General features: G+C 43.9%; 1 non-coding gene across 1 annotated transcript; it reads right to left on the bottom strand.

Annotated features, from left to right (window-relative positions):
- Nucleotides 1–1,891: 1,891 nt before the first annotated feature.
- LOC141636795 (small nucleolar RNA R71) lies at nt 1,892–1,998 on the bottom strand. Its single transcript, XR_012541380.1, has one exon. It is a non-coding gene; the product is annotated as a small nucleolar RNA R71 (small nucleolar RNA).
- Nucleotides 1,999–19,996: the final 17,998 nt, after the last annotated feature.

The raw sequence follows: 19,996 nt of genomic DNA, 5'->3' as shown, positions 1-19,996 counted from the left end.
TCTCCCTCTCTCGATTTGTGTGTTTGTTGGGAAATGTGCCGCTGAAAATGAGATAGGCGGGTGAGGGAGTGGGGTTTTGTAGTGTTAGGGTAGAATTAGGTTAAACTTAGGTTAATTGGTTAATTGGGTCATGGGTAAATGGGCTTGGGTCAACGGGTAAATGGGTAAGTGTAGAAAAGAATTAGTTGACGTGATTCGTTCAGTTAAACCCGTCTTAACAAGTTTACGTTAACTCGATCTTACGATATTAATACGACTAAACAATTAACTCGACTCAATTAACGATATAAAATACGGAGTATTACAATTCTACTCTACTGTTACTTTATTTCGGGATTGCTTTCACTTGGAATTTGTGTTCTTTACGCCGGAATCGCATTGATTGTAATTCCTTCTCTTCCCTTAATAATAATTGATCTTTTATTGCTTTAATTCTTCGCTTCCGTTACAATTAGTTTCTGCCCCAATTTATTTTATGCAATTTATCGTTTATTTTATAATGTTTACTGCTGGGAAATTGTTTGCTGTTAGTTTAATTAGCGTTATGAGTAGCTAAACCCCCTTCATGTTGGGATTAGGGGATCTGCGGTAGAAATGTGACGATGGAGAAAATGAATTAGACGAATTAATTACGAGACTCTGCCACTATAGCAATTTAATTGTATTTATTCGACTTAGTTGAGTGCACGCTTCTATGTCACCCTTTAATCTGGCTAAAATTAATCCTGGATCAAAAGATTGGACTAAATAGGCCTGCTATAAACAGTAGACTACCCTAATGAGGATGAAAGTTAAGTTAGTGGTAATTTAGGATAGAAAGTGGACCGAAAGGACCTTTCAGCATCCGTCTCACATTAGTTCGTCTCGAATCATTTACAATTTGAGTCACTGGACTACCGTAGTGAACCGAAATCCCGACATGTCCCTTCTCCCTTGATAGTTTAAACCTTTTATCTTGTCTTACTGCTCTTCACTTTTATTTCTCCTTTCCTTTAATCTCGTAGTTTAGAAATCAATTCAACAAAACCCCCCAATTGTTACTTTAGGACTAGAATTAGACAGCTGATAATTACATTACCTCCCTGTGGATTCGATACTCGACTGCCTCTACTACATTTTAGTTGAGACCGTTTGGTTTTATCTTTGGTAGGGTTGCGATAGCCGTGTCAAATTTTGGCGCCGTTGCCAGGGAGGCAATTGTTTACATTTTTAGTTGTTTCATTTTTAGTCTTTCTTAGTTTAAGGGACAACCGTTCCTTAAACTTTTCTTATATTCTTTTTGTAGTTTCTTCTTATGCGCAGGTCACAGGATGGTGAACTAGTACCGTTCAATCCTGAGATTGAGAAATCCTTGTGCGAGTTGAGACGATCACAAAGGGTATTGCCGACAGAGGAAGAGCTGAGTACTCTGTCAAATTACTTTGAGAACGAGCTATTTGAGGAGAATCCACATTCTTCTCCTGTTTCCACTTCTTCAGCCGAAACCGTCACATCTCCGAATTTTCCAGTTATGGCCGAAGAAGCAACCATTGCCAGTCACTCTGAACCAACAGCTGCAAATCTCTATAAGGGATTTTTACTACCAGGGGAGGCAAGAAAATTTGAACCGAAGCCTTCTTATATCAACTTAGTTGAAAAGAACCAGTTCGGGGGAGCTGCAAATGAAGATGCAGCTAAGCACATGGAGACCTTTATCGATTATTGTTGCTCCATACCCCTACCAACTGGCGTGACCCCAGATCAGATAAAAGAAACTATGTTTATTTTCTCACTCCGTGATGCTGCAAGGGAGTGTTATAGGGATCTGGACCGGGAAGCTCATGGGGTAACTGACTGGAATTCGCTATCTTTAGCATTTTACAAGAAGTACTTTTCCTCCACGAAGACTATTGCCATTAGAGCTCAGATCACGAGCTTTAAACAAGGGCCTGATGAGAACTTTCATGAAGCATGGGTCCATTTCAAGAAGCTGATGCGAACCATTCCGCACCATGGATTCGAAAAATGGAGTCTTTGCAACCAGTTCTATAATGGGTTATACGACGATCAGAGAGCTATTTTGGATGCTACAGCCAATGGCCGATTTGCTGAGAACATGGGAGAGACTAAGGGGTGGAAGATCATTGATGATTTGGCCACCCATAAGGCTGAATATGGGAACTCCAGAGGCAATCAAAGAAGAGCTGCTGAATCTTCTTCTGTAGCTGCACTAGAAGCACTTACTGCGAGATTTGACAAATATGAGTTGGAAGGAGGTTCCAAAGGGGGGATGTATCAGGTGAATGTTGTGTCAGACGGTCCTTTCGTCTGTAGAAGATGTGGAGGGGAGGGACATGTCTCAGATCATTGTCCCAACTCCTATGAGTCTTGTGTTGCCTTTCAACATTACAGGCAGAACAACACTTATTACGAGCCGAACGTCCATCCCAATTTGAGGTGGAGTAGTCAGAATGTGCTCAATCCTTTGCTCCTCCGAAATCAGCAGCCGTATATTCCTCCACACAAGAATCAACAAGGCTTTCAGAAGCCTCCTTCTTTCAATCCTCCTAACCATGGTGCATCATCTTCCGCTGGGGTGAATGAAATAGGAGAGATAAAGTCTATGTTGCAATCCATTACAAAGCAGTTGTAGCTGAGTGATCAACAAAATCAACAGAAGGACGCGTCTATTAAGGCACTTAAAACCCAAGTTGCCCAACTAGCTGCGAATCAATCCACAAGAAAGCAGGGTCATTTACCGACTCAAAATGAGAAGAATCCAAATGAGACGGTAAATCTGATAGAATTGAGAAGCGGTCTTTCTTATGAAGGACCGGAAGTGTCGAAATTAGACCCGAGGAAGTCTAAGACTGATGGTGAACAGTGTTCTGTCGAGAAAAAAGGGCTCATGACAAAGCAGTTGCTCGATCGACTGAAATCTGGTGTTCGATCGAGTAGAACTGAAGATGAAAGTCCTCGATCGAGTGGTTTTTCTACTCGATCGAGTGAACAGAAGAACAAGTTGCTCGATCGAGTAGAATTTCACTCGACCAAGCAGCTGGACCATCAAAGTACTCGATCGAGTGGTTTAAAACCACTCGATCGAGTGAAATGAACAGTGTACAAGGAGTTTTTCGCCTTAAACTCTTATGTTCTTGTTCTAACTCTCATTTCATCCTAATTTTCGTCTAACAAAACCCTAATTGTGATTTAAACTCCCCCAAATCCCCATTTTCTTGCCCAAATCACCAAATCCGCTTCCTATATTTCATTGTTTGCATATTAATCTTCAAAAGCCCCTTATTTTCCCCTTCATTTGTGTTGTTTATCTCGGTTTTAAAAGGGTTTGCGGGTTTGCGGGTTTTTCGACTGAAAATTCGCCATTGTTGCTTGTTTATTTGAGATTAATTGCAATTGTAGGATCACTCTCATCAGGTAAGCATTTCTTTTACCTTCTTTGTATTTTGATTTCGTTTAATTGGAATTTTATGAGGTAAAAATTGATTTAGGGTTTGAATATCCATGTTTATTCGAATTCTTTCGACTTGTTTGTGTTTGTATGCCCTTAATTAGCTTGCTTGATGATCATGATCCCCCTTACTCGCTGTTTTGCAAGCATAGTTCGATTTTTACATGGATTTTTGCGATTTGGGTGCTCGACTGTCGATTTTTTTCGACTGTCAATTGGTGAATGCTGTTGTATTCGATCTAAATTAGCTTCTTTGTCGCTTAATTGCTGCTGTTTAGACTGCTATCACACCCTGTCGATGCCTAATATGTTTCCATTCAAATTTCGTGCAAAATTCTCGCGATTAGGGCTGCCTTAGTCGAATTTTTCGACTATGAGAAGGTTATATGTTGCATTGCTTTAGTTAACCTCAGTGTTACTTATGTGCTGCTGTTGTTAACTGTTTTTCCCGTCCCCTATCACTATTTGCATGTTGTAGTTCAGAATTTCTGAGGATCGATGGGATTTGTATGCTGTAAAGTCGAATTTTCGACTAGTAGTGGGGTTTACATGCTGTCACATGCTGGTTTTACTTGTTGTTTTAGCCACGGTTAGCAGCTGTTTTTCTTATCACACCCCTTCCCTATATTTTCAGAATGGAGTCGAGTACTTTACTTTCTACCAGTACTACTTCCAGCCGGTCCTTGGGTGAGTCAGTGGCCCCTGCTGTTGCCACTACCACCTTCTTAGTCACCACTGCAGCCCCATTTTTCCTTGTTTCAGCTGTAGGGACGGTTTTTACTCCAGTGAGCTCAGCCGCGAGCTCAGTTCAGGCTACCACTTCCTCTACGGTCACCACCACAGCTAGCACTGCTGCTAGTTCCTCTTCAGTGGTGACCACAGTAGCCACTACCTCTGCACCAGCTTCTACCTTTGCACCTGTGGCGGACTCGTCAGCTGCAGCAGCTGCCTTCAGAGCTGCCTTGGTTCCTTACAGCGTCCGAGAGCGGGCTGCTACCTTGCATTCCAGAGGCCGGGGTCGTAGACAGTCTCGAGCTACGCCAGCTTCTGTCACTTCTACTCCCGCTCCTAGCACTTCTACAGCTGCCGCTTCTGCTTCTGCCTCTACTTCTGGCACCGTCACGGTCCGAGGTGACACATCCCTCGACCCTCACCCGGACTACCCGCAGGTATTATTCGTCAATGCTTTACACCGTACGAAATTTTATAACCTGCTTAAGTGTGTACATGTAGCTTCCCGATTTTTGGATAAATCGGCACTAGAGAGACTCGGCATTTACGAGTCGGTTTGTGACTTATTACGGGTCACGGGGATGCCTGGCCTCATCACTATGAGGGGCCGTACCTTTTTGGAGCTGAGCCTCGAGTTTCTCAGCTCTTTCACCTTCTCCCCGGATGCGCACAAGACTGACCCTGACAGCCTTTCAGTCTCCTTCCGGTTGTTTAACCGGACTTTTCCGATGCCATTAGCGGAGTTTGGTAGGTTACTTGACCTTTCCTCTACGGGCGTGACTGCGCCCCGAGGAAGGTCTACCGTCGGCTTTGACGGTGTCCGGCCTGCACCACTTTTCGGGGCGAAAGCTCCATCAGTCCACCTTCCCCGTCCGTTGTTTCCTTAGATCGCTGGGAGCTCTATTTTCGGCCGAAAGGAGCCGAACAACATGACCAACACCGAGCTCTCCATCCTGGGCGGTTATCTGAACGTCGATTGTGAGGGTCCTTTTACCTTCAACATAGCTCACTTGACCGCCCAGTACCTCCACGACCAGGGGCTAAAGGAGGCGGGAACCATTGCCTGCGGTGGCATAGCCACCATTCTTGCCCATCGCCTTTACCCCACCTGGCCACGTGACTTGCAGTACCTCACGGGAGAGAGTTTACTGAGTCTGGATGCCATGCTCTCTCGCAAAGATCGGCGACCCCGACCACCGGACTTGGAAGATTGACGGCTCCTTATCTGTTGACTTACCTAGTGACAGTCTCCCCCGTATAGAGCCCTTGCCCACTGTAGCAAAGGGCCACCGTCTGCCACCACTGCCCGACCTTCACCTTCCCCTCCGACCACATCCACGTCCTGCTGCACCCGCCGCTCAGAAGCGGCGACTTGAGACTGGAGAGGGGTCTACACCTTCAGGGAGTACCCAACCTTCCACGGCTACTCCCGATCCGACCCCTACTCCCACTACTACTACCACTCCCACTCCACCACCCACTGACTAGACTGAGCCGGTCTTCCCGGCTACTTTTAGACCACCTCCTCCCTTTGTAGCGCCCGCGGTCCAGGACCAAGGGGGCGCAGTTTACGGCTTGTTGATTGAGCTTGCAGAGCATCAGGCTCGTATGGAGAGGGACATGGCTCTTGCCTTACACCCTCTGTACGAGTACCACTTGCGGCGAGACAGACCGATCCCGGAGGGTTGGCCACACCCTTCCTTCTTCCGATCTGCCCGGTGGGGGTACCCGGTTTCTGACGAGGAGGAGGACGAGGACCCAGAGGTGGCAGTGGAGAGAGCTCGGGAGGAGGAGCGCAAGAGGAGAGAGGAGGAGAAAGACCCGGAGTACCGGGTAGTGGCGGAGGAGCTCCGTGACAGCAGTGATGACGACGAGTAGCTACTGGTCTACTCACTTCCCCAGTTTTCTGGCTGGTTTGGGGAAGTTCGTATTTTGTATGTATCTTTCACTCTTTTATTTTGTCTCCTTTATTTCTTTATTTTTATTTTGTTGGTTGTATATTCCCGTTCCCCTGTATATATCTGCTGGTGTATGCTGGAGGACAACGAGGGCGTTGTCCGTTTTGGTTTGGGGAGGGTATTGCATCCTTTTGAGTCTGCATCTGCATCTGTTTTCGCATTCACGTTTACTTTTCAGCTTGCATTGTTCTTTATTTTCCATCAAAAATCCAAAAAAATTAGAAAATTTCAAAAAAATCAAAACATTTTCGCGTTTATTTTTGCATATAGGTTGAGTCGGAACGGTAGATTTCCGTGATGATATTGCACTATAACTTGTCAATTTGCTTGAGCCTTACACTTTTATTGATAGTTTTTAGCTTTGTCATACGCATAATCAACGAATTTCTGTTCAAATATAAGCTGGCTGTTTAGACTCGACCTATAAATTGGCAAACTACTTAAAAATTCTGAGATATTAGAGCCCATAACTGGTGACACCCATGACCAGTTCATTAGAAATTTTGAGTAGTACTCCTTGCATAGCATGTTCATGTTATTTTCACATTTATGACATTCAATTTCTCGTCAAATGCACATATTCGGGTTCGTGGTTGGTGTCACATGCAGGGAGGGTCTTGCAAATTTTCCCTTTACCTATATTTTTCACCCATTTAGCTCCACATTAGCCAAATTTGCCTTTTGACCCATTAGCTACATCCCAAACTAAGCCTGCCTAGTCAAGCTAGTTAGAATGTTCTTTTGTGGTACGTTTTTTCCATTGCAGTTTGGTCCGTATTTCTTGTTTCGGAGCTGGTGTATGTATAGAGGAAGGAGGAAAAGGAAAAAAAAGAGGAGTATTGAAAAAAAAATTAAGAAAGACGTGAGAATAAAAAAAAATTGAAAAAAAATGAAAAAAAGGAAGCTGGACGTGAATCAGAAAGGAGAAAGAAAGAAAAGAAAAGTTTGAAAAAAAAAAAGTTGTCTGTTTCAGTAAGTTATTTCAGACGGTGTTTGAAAAAGGAAAGTTTGTGACCGTCTGACTCCTCCGTTCTATCCCATTATTTTTGAGGAGATTGTGTTTTGAGTCTAGTGAGTTTTGTGCCAAATGAAGGGCACTTGTTCTTAGTTCTTCAGTCAGTTGAGATTCGGATGGTTTATTATGGTCCTGTTAGGAACTAGCTTGACGCTTTTACCTCCACATTTCCAAAACATGTTTTGCCTTTCTCACCTGAACCTCACTATTCCCATATTATTTGCAAGCCCTCGGCTTTGACGGACATTATTGGTTAGAGTGTGTGCATTAGTACTTGAATTGTCTTTTATTTTTGTTGCATGCATGCTATGTAGGTCGCAGTTAGGTGAGTGACTGTCTTTTCTTCTCTCTTTTACATATAATATTCACCCTTTGCTTCATGAGAGAAGAGTGACCACGAGAGAGTCCGATTTTGTTGGTCTTGCAAGGTCGATAGGTCAGCTATATTTCTGAACAGCTTATAATTCGTTTGCGTATTGACCGCTTAGCTTTAACTGTTAATTTTTGTTGCATTAAATTGGTTCCAGTAGACAAGTTAAGCTAGCTCTGAGTTATCATTTCCGTTACATTAGTGTATAGTTTTGAGTTTACTCGAGGACGAGTAAAGGTTCGGTTTGGGGAGATTTGATACGTGCCTAATGTATAGTCTTTTTAGCCTATTTCAGCACGTATTTGTATGCATTTTTATACTGTTTTTGTGGTATTTTGCCCCGAATTGGCTACTTTGGTGCGTTTTGTCCTTTTTATAGGAATGATCGCGAAAGTAGTGGAATCGTACCCTTTTTCGTCCTTTTTGCATGCATTTAGAGGAGACGGGATTGTTCCAGAGTGAGATACTGCATTTGGAAGCGTCGTGGCACGCATTACGAGGCATTTGGTGGCGGACTTGAGCTGAATTGAAGATGAAGCACTCGATCGAGCAGTTTTTCCACTCGATCGAGTGGTTTCTACACCCCAAGTTGGTCGATCGAGTGGTTTACTACTCGATCCTTAAGTTGCTGAAAGACAATTCACTCGATCGAGTAACTATCTGGTCGATCGAGTGGATTTTGCTGAAGAGTTGGTCGATCGAGTGGTTTTAATCTACTTGATCGAGTGGTTTCGTTAGTTTTGGGCCATAATCAGCCCGTGTGTTAATTATTTCACTAAACTTTGTTTGCTTTTCTATTTAAACCTATGTTAACTAGGTTAAGAACATCTTTTATCTAGCTTTTCATCGATAAAAACTTTCTCGTAAACCTTAGTACGTGGCTTCATTCTACTCTCTTTGTTACTTTATTTGGGATTGCTTTCACTTGGAATTTGTGTTCTTTACGCCGGAATCGCATTGATTGTAATTCCTTCTCTTCCTTTAATAATAATTGATCTTTTATTGCTTTAATTCTTCGCTTCCGTTACAATTAGTTTTTGCCCTAATTTCTTTTATGCAATTTATCGTTTATTTTATAATGTTTACTGCTGGGAAATTGTTTGCTGTTAGTTTAATTAGCGTTATGAGTAGCTAAACCACCTTCATGTTGGGATTAGGGGATCTGCGGTAGAAATGTGACGATGTAGAAAATGAATTAGACGAATTAATTACGAGACTCTGTCACTATAGCAATTAAATTGTATTTATTCGACTTAGTTGAGTGCACGCTTCTATGTCACCCTTTAATCTGGCTAAAATTAATCCTGGATCGAAAGATTGGACTAAATAGGCCTGCTATAAACAGTGGACTACCCTAATGAGGATGAAAGTTAAGTTGGTGGTAATTTAGGATAGAAAGTGGACCGAAAGGACCTTTCAAAATCCGTCTCACATTAGTTTCGTGCAATCATTTACATTGTGAGTCACTGGACTACCGTAGTGAACCGAAATCCCGACATGTCCCTTCTCTCTTGATAGTTTAAACCTTTTATCTTGTCTTACTGCTCTTCACTTTTATTTCTCCTTTCCATTAATCTCGTAGTTTAGAAATTAATTCAACAAAACCCCCCAATTGTTACTTTAGGACTAGAATTAGACAGCTGATAATTACATTACCTCCCTGTGGATTCGATACTCGACTGCCTCTACTACATTTTAGTTGAGACCGTTAGGTTTTATCTTTGATAGGGTTGCGATAGCCGTGTCAAGGCCTCATTCATCTTGGCTATGACCTTGTCAAATTTCAGGTTCATTGTTTCAATATGGGGGCATAATTGGGCACCCAAATCGGCACTCAATTGTGTGACGGAGTCAACTTCATGTCTCCCTCCCCTAGCAGCTCTTCTTAGCCTACGGTGTCATACATTCATAGGGGAATCATGATGAGATCGCATAAATAAGTTACATAGATGCAAGCAATTATTGTTGTAGTGGAATCGAGTTAGTTTATATCTTATAATTCCTAGGGAGACTTAGGCCTCGGAGCCGAGTTAGTCATAACTTTACAACACCTACATCGACTTGGTTCTCCCTATTCAACTATATGCATGGCCCAACAAGCCTTGAGTTAGTTTATGTCTTACAAGTCCTGTTAAAAGGATAAGAGAATCATACTAGATTATCAATCAAGCATTTTATCAAGCATAACATGTGCATAAGTTGAAATTACAATAAGCAAGCATTCATACGAACTTATTAAGTATAGATCTACCCCATGGTTAAATCCCCTAATCCCCCACTAACCCTAGTTAGGGAACTACTCACTCATTATCATAGAAAACATGTTAACAATGGTGTCAATCATATTAACAAGTATAAACACGATAGAATTGTAAAGCAATAAGCAATAATTAAATAAGGAGTAAAGAAATTATACCAATCTTCAGATGAGCAAATGGAAAGCAAAGAATAATAGAAGAAAACTTTGATTGATGATGAAGAGTTGTCAATTCTCCAAAAAAAACCCCAAATAATCTACAATTACCCAATTAGATCTAAGAATTCTTGAATAATAATTAAGGAAGGATTAAAGTGCAATTAAGCTAATAGATTTCTAATTTATCTCTAATCTCAAATTTAACTCTTGTCCCTAATCTCCTATTACAAGGAAGTATTTATACTAAGTAAAAGTATTAGGTTAACTAAGGGCTTAAATGACGATTAAGCCCCTTAAATGATGTTTGACGCCTTGCAAGTCCTGGCATGGGACGCACGACCTCCTTCTGATGGACGCTCATCCTGCTCCGTGGGATGCCCGTCCTGCCTTGGGGACGTCTGGGCTGACTATGGGGACGCCCGTCGTTGCTCTGGGACGCACGTCCTGAAGGGCAATTTTGCTTCTTCTTTTATTTGGCTGCCCCTTAACTCGTGGGGATCCTTTAGGGTCGTGGGGGTCCTTCATCATTGCCCATTTACTTGTTTTATTTACTTAGTCCTTTAGTATTGGTCTCCTCCTTGTTGCTTGGTCATTAGATGCGATCAATTTAGCTCCATTTTGCTCCGTTTAAGCAAGGCTAGCGCTCCTCTCCTACCAAGGGCACAAAACCTCATATAATATGCATAATAGGAAGCTAAAGATAAGAAAAGACCCTAATGCATGCTAGAAAGCGTAGGAACAAGGCTAGTTAGGGGACTAAATGTGCGTAAATACGCGTAAAATCACATAAAATACCCCATCTGCTGCTGCTACCACGACCACACCCATAAGAAGATCCTCCACTAAAGCCCGACCCAGAAGAATAAGCCCTTGCTTGATTGTGGTTAGCCCGCTTGTAACTAGATTGGACACCGCCATCGCTCTCAGCCTTCCTCTTTTCTAAGCCCTTCTCTTTATTTTCCTTGGCCATTTTGACCAACCTCTCAGCCCGTCCAGCCCTCTCACAAGCCTTCTTCACATCGGTAAGAGTCTCCGCTAGTAGCTTCTCCATAATCTGATAAGTCAACCCTTTCTCAAAGCGAAGTGCAAAGTTCTCCTGATTTAGCCCCATATCCTCAGCATACCTCGCTTTCTCGTTGAACTTGTGATAGTACTCTATCACTGTCATGTTGTAACACCCCCATACTCCAAGTGCCTTACCAGGACCACTCAGGTATGGAGACATCACCATCTCGGTTGCCCGAGGTATGATAATCAAATAGACAAAATAGAAACAACATTTATTATAAGTGCTTTAATGAAAAGTTACAATCCTCAAACCAACTGAAAGTACAATACATTATTCCAACTAATTGTTCTCAAATGAAATGTAAATAAAGACTAAACTACAGCGGAAGACTCTATCGTCATGTCGTGGCCATCCCTGCCTATCCAAGACCATCTCTATACCTGCTCAATATCCGCTCACCATCCCGAATGGATCACCGCAGGTTTTACAAAACAAGACCGGGTCAAGACTAATCACACAATCAAAACAGATAATAACAATAAGGCAAACAGACAAATTGAACCGTCACACACACACAACACCAACTCCCATCATCATCTCAACACCGATCGTCCACCGGACCAGCCTCGCTAGTGGGGGACCGCACCGTTCCCACCTAAGCCCCGCTCATCGTACGAGCGATAACCCCGTATCATTAATGTGCACATCCCTTTCGTGGCGGGTTCCACGAAGGGCGAAACTAGGGCGTGAGATCACCTCGCAAGTGACCCCACTCACCGAGAACGCATCTCGAGAACCATCACAACCAATCACAATCACAATCGCAATCACAATCACAATCAAACAGCTAACTACAAAGACATCACCAATATCCCATTATGGGACTAATACTGAGTAGGAAATCCTACCTGGAAAGCAAACACGCAGACGATCTAAACAATTTTGTCTCAAAACGGCTCCTCTACGAATTCTCCTACTATCACACATAACACATAAAGGCTACCAATTACTTACTACTCATAAAACCCCCAAACCCTAAATTAGGGTTTGACCAAAACTAGCAAAACATTATAAAAATTATGCTAGAAGCTTACCCTCGACGCAAGGAATCCAACAACACGAAAAACAACGAGAATCGACCGTCTCGAACTCCGGAATCGTTAAGGATGCGATTAGGAAGAAGAATCGCCGCTTTCTCTCTTAAACAGGTTTTAGGTTTTGGTAAAAGTGTTTTAAAACAAAGACGAATTGGTTTAAATACCCTAATCGCATAATTAACAAAACCCGCGAAAACTCCCCCGTAAAACCGGGCGCTCGATCGAGTACCCCCCTACTCGATCGAGTGCCCGAGCTACTCGATAGAGTGCCCAACAGGTCAGAAACTATTTTGCTGCGACACTTACCCTTACTCGACAGAGTAAGGGCTACTCTATAGAGTACCCCTAAGACTATAAATACGGAGTATTACAGTCTTCCCTCCTTAAAAGGAACTTCGTCCCCGAAGTTCAAACCACTACCAAACAAAGGTACTCCCATAAGCCTCCCGACTCGAAGGTCAAACAAAACACAACGTAAAGCATGACACTAACCCAACTTATCCCGACAACATACCGACACAACATGAAAAAGAAGGGTGTAAAAGCTCTTAAAAACTCTCGCGATCCTCTCCTACCCCCCTAAAAGAAACAAGGTTACGTCCTCGTAACCATACATACCTGATCAAAGAGACAAGGGTAACGCTCTTTCATGATATCTTTCGCCTCCCATGTAGCTTCCTCGGTCTCGTGGTTAGACCAAAGGATCTTAAGCAACACTGTCTCCCCACTCCTGGTCTTCCTAACCTTCCGGTCTAGGATCTTCTTAGGCACCTCAAGGTATGATAAGGACTCATCCAGCTCTAAGCTCTCGCCTCTAACACATGTGACGGGTCGCTCACATACTTCCGCAACTGCGATACATGAAACACATTATGCACTCTCTCCAATGCACATTTGTAACGCCAAACGATAAGCAACTTCCCGACTCGCTCTAAGATCTCGTAAGGCCCTATAAACTTCTGACTTAACTTGCCTTTCTTCCCAAATCTCATAACTCCACGCATCGGAGATACCTTCAGAAGAACCTTGTCCCCAACCTGAAACTCTATGTCCCGACGATGTAGATCTGCATAACTCTTCTGTCGATCCTGGGCTGCTCTCATCCGTTTCGATCATCTTAACTGTTCCACCATCTCATGTACCATCTCTGGTCCTAAGACCATCGCCTCGGGCCGCTTATCGTCCCAACAGATTGGACTCCTACATCTCCTCCCATACAAAGCCTCAAACGGCGCCATACCAATTTGGTGTGATAGTTGTTGTTGTAAGAAAACTCTATCAAATCCAACCTCTCGCTCCCAGCCTACCACCAAAATCCATCACACAGCCCGCAACATATCCTCAAGGGTCTTGATTGTTCTCTCTGTCGCCCATCTGCCGCAGGGTGAAATGTCGTACTCATCTTCAAAGTCGTTCCCAACGATTCCCGCAACTCTTTCCAAAACTTCGATATAAACCTCGCATCTCTGTCAGACACTATGTCCTTAGGGACTCCATGTAACTTAAGCACGTTCTTTCGATAGGCCATAGCCAATTGTGCCTTAGTCCATGTATCTTTCATTGGAACAAAGTGAGTTGACTTGGTCAAGCGATCCACTATCACCCAAATCATATTGTTACCTTGTTGACTCCTCGGCAAACCCACAATGAAATCCATGGAAATGGATTCCCACTTCCACTCAGGCACTTCCAAAGACTGAATCTTACCTTGTGGTCTTCTCTGTTCCCCTTTAACTCTCTGGCATGTCAAACAACGGGACACAAACTCAGCTGTCTCTTTCTTCATCCCAGGCCACCAAAACGTGTTCTTCAAGTCCTTATATAGCTTGTCTCCACCTGGATGAACTGAATATGGTGTGCAATGAGCCTCTGTCATGATTGTCTTTTTCAACTCCTCATCATTAGGCACACACCACCTACCATCAAACCTCAAACTACCATCTGTATGAATGGAAAACCGGGACACTGTCCCTTTCTACTCCGACTCTCCACTCAACTATCTTAGGATCCAAAGCCTGCTTATCCCGAATGTCATCATAAAACTCCATATGTACCGTCATATCACCCATGGCATCTCCTTTCTGCATCATATGAATTCCAAAACTCGCTACCTCCTCCCTCAGCCTCATCAAAGATAGAGCTGTACATAAGGAATGCACACTCTTTCTACTCAAAGCATCAGCAACAACATTGGCCTTCCCTTCATGGTAGAGGATTTCCATGTCATAATCTCCAATCAACTCCATCCACCTCCTCTGTCTCATGTTCAACTCCTTCTGCGTGAAGATGTACTTGAGACTCTTGTGATCCGAAAATACCTTAAAGATTGCTCCATAAAGGTAATGCCTCCAAATCTTGAGAGCAAACACCACAGCACCCAACTCCAGGTCATGAGTAGGGTAATTCTCCTCATAAGGCTTCAACTGCCTAGAAGCATAGGCAATTACTTTACCATTCTGCATCAACACACATCCCAACCCATTCTTCGAAGCGTCTGTATAAACCTCGAAATTCTCGCTCCCTTCAGGTAATGCTAGGACAGGAGCTGTGGTCAAACGCTCCTTTAAGGTTTGGAACGCCTTTTCACAACTCTCATCCCAACGAAACCTGTTCTCTTTCCTCATCAACGCCGTCATCGGTCTAGCTATCTTGGAGAAATCTTTCCCGAACCGTCTGTAATATCCAGCTAAACCCAAGAAACTCCTCACCTCAGCGACATTCTTCGGTGCTTCCCACTTTGTCACAGCTTCAATCTTTGCCGGATCCACAGCTACTCCATCTTTAGAGATTACATGCCCCAGAAAAGCAACTTCCTCTAACCAGAACTCGCACTTGGACAGCTTAGCATACAACTCATGATCTCTCAAGGTCTGCAACACGATCCTCAGATGCTCCTCATGCTCCTCCTTAGTCTTAGAATAGACTAAGATATCATCGATAAACACCACTACGAACTGGTCCAAGAACTGTCTGAAGATTCGGTTCATCAAATCCATAAATACTGCCGGTGCATTAGATAACCCAAACGGCATCACCACATACTCATAGTGGCCATACCTCGACGTGAAAGCCGTCTTCGGTATATCCACATCTCTAATCTTCACCTGATGGTACCCCGACCTCAAATCAATCTTAGAAAAGATGTTGCACCACTCAACCGATCAAACAGGTCATCTATTCTTGGCAAAGGATACTTGTTCTTTATCGTCACACGGTTCGGCTCCCGTAATCTATGCACACCTCAAGCTCCCATCTTTCTTCTTCACGAACGTAATCGGTGCTCCCCACGGCGATACACTTGGTCTAATGTATCCCTTCTCTATCGATCATCCAATCGCTTCCTAAGCTCCTCCATCTCCTTAGGACCCATACGATACGGTGCCTTAGAGATTGGCCCCGCCCCTGGCTTCAACTCAACGGTGAAATCTATCTCCCTCTTCGGTGGCAACCCGGAATCTCCTCGGAAAAACATCTCGCAAACTCTCCCACCACAGGTATCTCATCAACCGCTGGACTCACTATCCGATCATCTCTCACATGGCACAGATCAAAGGACATCCCTTCCTCGATAAGACTTCAAGGTAACAAACAGCAATCAACTTAACCTTGGGTTTGACTAAAAACCCACGGTAAGACACACTAACACCCTTAGGACCTCTTAGGGACACTTTCTTTTGATGACAGTCTATCTTAGCCTTATACTTTCCTAACCAATCCATCCCAACTATCATTTCAAAGCCATTAAAAGGAAACTCTAACAAGTCTACAGGGAAATCGACTTGCCCAACTATCAAAGACACATCTCTAAATAACTTCCCACATGGTACAGACTCACCCGAAGGTATGAAAACTCGCTCACTAACAGACTCATATACTCTCAAACCCAATTGTTTTACATGACTCGAAGACACAAACGACTGAGAAGCCCCCGAATCAAATAAAACAAACGTAGGAATACCATTAACAAGGAATGTACCGGTGATAACATGCGCATCCTCCTCAGCTGCCGTCTTGTCCATCATGAACAACTTGCCACTGGTCTTCTGCCCACCTCCCTGGACAGTACTAGCTGATGCGGTCGGCTTAGCACCCGACCCTTGATTGTTGTTGTTCGTCGGTGTCTTCTGATAAGAATTACCGCCGTTGCGGTTGCCTCCACTCTGGTAGCTCTGGCCTCCTCGGTTTGGCCATGATCCAGCCGGTCTGTTGCTCGCGAAGCTCTGTGCAGGTCTCTGGAAAGATCCGGGTGCACTCGTGCACTCATGCCTCTTGTGGCCTACGCCACCACATCCAAAGCAGGTCACTCCCCAACTATTACTCACACTCCCTCGGCCACGCCCAAAGGAAGTTCCAGCACTAAATCCAGATCCAGAAGAAAATCCCTTAGATTGATTATGGTTGCCTTTCTTGAAATTAGATTGGCCACCACCCTCACTCTCAGACTTCCTCTTCTCTCCTCCTGACCTCTCCTGAGCCATCTCCACTAGCCTCTCAGCTCTCCCAGCCCTCTCATATGCTTCCTTTACGTCGCAAGGACTCCCACGGTAACTTATCCATAATTTTCGCAGTTAGCCCTCGCTCAAACCTCAAAGCCAGATTCTCTTCACTCAAACCCATATCCTCAAAGATATCTAGATTTCTCATTGAACCGCTCGTAGTACTCGGCCACGACATCTCGGTGACATCTTAAACTTATCAAACTCTTCCCTCAACTTACTCCTCACATGCTCCGACACGAACTCCTTCCTCACGCCTCTACGAAACTCTCCCCAAGGTATTGCGGGTAAGCCTTGGTTGATGTATATATCCTTAGCGCTCACCTTCACTGAATCCCACCACTTGCTCGCCGCTCTCTCGGATAAAATGCAGCCCGCTCCACTCTCATCTCATCAGACAACGCACCAAATCCAAAGATGTTGTCCATCTCCCTCAACCAACTATCAAGAAAGTTAGGTTCCTCAATCCCCTTGTATTCTTTCGGGTTAAACCTCGCAATGTAGAGACTGATCTTAGAAGGATCAACCTCCCTCTCCTTACTCTTATCTTTTTCCTCATTCACTCTCTTCAAGGTCTCGGTAAGAGCATCCTGGTGCTCTAGCATCTTAACGATATCATCTGGGGTCATAACCTCAGCTCGTGCATACAAGGCATTTCTCTTGGGCGGCATCTTGAAACTATACATATATAAGAAAGGGTAGATATGAACATACGTACTAAACTTCAAAGCACGATGCCGTAACCCACTCGATCGAGTACCCAAACCCACTCGATCGAGTGACGGGCTACTCGATCGAGTGCCCCTATGTACTCGATCGAGTACCCAAACTCCGTAACCAAAAAGACCTTTCGATCTCTAACCCATTCGATCGAGTATCTTGGCTACTCGATCGAGTGGTTTCTACTCGATCGAGTACCCCCTCATTACTCGATCGAGTGCCCCAAAACTCGATTCGCCTCGAAATTGCAAAAACCTACCCGATCGAGTCAGCCTCACTCGATCAAGTATCACTAATACGTAAAAGCTACCCGCATATTACGTCCTATACTAACATGATAACTTTATAAAATCACATTACATCATAACATTCATGCTATTAATTGCCACGTTATAAAACATTCCATCATGCTATCAACAATGTTTATATATATATCATCACCTTCCTTTCATCTCATCAACTTTCAATTTTAAACATCCATCCATCATCACATTCCATCACAATGTTACACAAGTTACTAAGCACACACATGACTCAACACGTATTTACCCCACGTGACCGGTTCAAAGCTGTAGGGCGACCCCTCGCGACTTTAGGACGTCTCCCAAGCCTTTGCACTAGCTCCTACAACTTTTACCCCGGGTTCATTTTAATTGACTCCCTATGTTCATTAAGTTCATTGGTTACGAGGTTTCGGGATCGTCGCTCCGATACCATTTGTAACACCCCATACTCCAAGTGCCTTACCAGGACCACTCGGGTATGGAGACATCACCATCTCGGTTGCCCGAGGTATGATAATCAAATAGACAAAATAGAAACAACATTTATTATAAGTGCTTTAATGAAAAGTTACAATCCTCAAACCAATCGAAAGTACAATACATTATTCCAACTAATTGTTCTCAAATGAAATGTAAATAAAGACTAAACTACAAATGGAAGACTCTATCGTCATGTCGTGGCCATCCCAAACCTATCCAAGACCATCTCTATACCGCTCAATATCTCGCTCACCATCCCCGAATGGATCACCGCAGTTTTACAAAAACAAAGACCGGGGTCAGACTAATCACACAATCAAAACAGAGATAATAACAATAAGGCAAACAGACACCGAATTAACCGTCACACACACACAACACCAACTCCCATCATCATCTCAACACCGACCGTCCACCGGACTAGCCGCCGCCGCTGGGGGACCGCAGCCGTTCCCACCTAAGCCCCGCTCATCGTACGAGCGATAACCCCGTATCATTAATGTGCACATCCCCTTTCGTGGCGGGTTTCACGAAGGGCGAAACTAGGGCGTGAGATCACTCCCGCAAGTGACCCCACTCAACCGAGAACGCATCTCGAGAACCATCACAACCAATCACAATCACAATCACAATCGCAATCACAATCACAATCAAACAAACTAACTACAAAGACATCACCAATATCCCATTATGGGACTAATACCGAGTAGGAAATCCTACCTGGAAAGCAAACACGCAGACGATCTAAACAGCTGTCTCAAAACGGCTCCTCTACGAATTCTCCTCCTATCACACATAACACATAAAGGCTACCAATTACTTACTACTCATAAAACCCCCAAACCCTAAATTAGGGTTTGACCAAAACTAGCAAAACATTATAAAAATTATGCTAGAAGCTTACCCTCGACGCAAGGAATCCAACAACACGAAAAACAACGAGAATCGACCGTCGAACTCCGGAATCGTTAAGGATGCGATTAGGAAGAAGAATCACGCTTTTCTCTTAAACAGGTTTTAGGTTTTGGTAAAAGTGTTTTAAAACAAAGACGAATTGGTTTAAATACCCTAATCGCATAATTAACAAAACCCGCGAAAACTCCCCCGTAAAACCGGGCGCTCGATCGAGTACCCCCCTACTCGATCGAGTGCCCGAGCTACTCGATCGAGTGCCCAACAGGTCAGAAACTATTTTGCTGCGACACTTACCCTTACTCGACAGAGTAAGGGCTACTCTATAGAGTACCCCTAAGACTATAAATACGGAGTATTACACATGTCCCCGGTCATCGTAAAAGAATCTAACTCATCACGTAGCTTGCTGTCAACATGCTCTAGAACGAACTCCTGCCTCATAGCTCTCTTGAACTCAGACCACGAGATTGCAGTCTTACCCTGCTTCCTATAGATGTCTAACGCACTGTCCTTCACCTTATCCCACCACTCTCCGGCTGAATCTCTCGGGTAGAACGCAGCTTGTTCCACCTTAAACTCTTCAGGATAATGTACCACTCCTAGGGTATTCTCCATCTCACGGTGCTAGTTGTCGAGCAAAATCGGCGCACCTGTACCCATATAGGTAGTGGGATTGAAGCGAGCTATTGTAATGCTCATCTTGACAAAGTCCATCGCGGCCTCCTTATCCTTTCCCATCTTCTTGAGGGTTTCAGTAAGCGCATCCTGATGCGCAAGGATCTTAGCAATATCCTCGATGCTCATCTCTTGAGCCATAACATACAAAGCTGATCTCTTTGGCGGCATATCTTTGAGCTATAAAAGGGAGATAAACGTAAGAACAAAATAAATATGACCCACACAAAGACGTACTCGATCGAGTAACCACATATACTCGATTTAGTAGGAGTCACTTGATCTAATAAGCTACACAGTCGATCGAGTACCCCAACTCTAGAACCTTCCCAATACTGCCATAAAGCATACTATATCGAGTCACACACGCACTCGGTCGTG

The sequence above is a fragment of the Silene latifolia genome, chromosome Y, assembly GCF_048544455.1.
Source record: "Silene latifolia isolate original U9 population chromosome Y, ASM4854445v1, whole genome shotgun sequence".
Taxonomy (NCBI): domain Eukaryota; kingdom Viridiplantae; phylum Streptophyta; class Magnoliopsida; order Caryophyllales; family Caryophyllaceae; genus Silene; species Silene latifolia.
The sequence above is the reverse complement of the archived record's forward strand: the minus strand, read 5'-3'. Positions and strand labels throughout refer to the sequence as shown.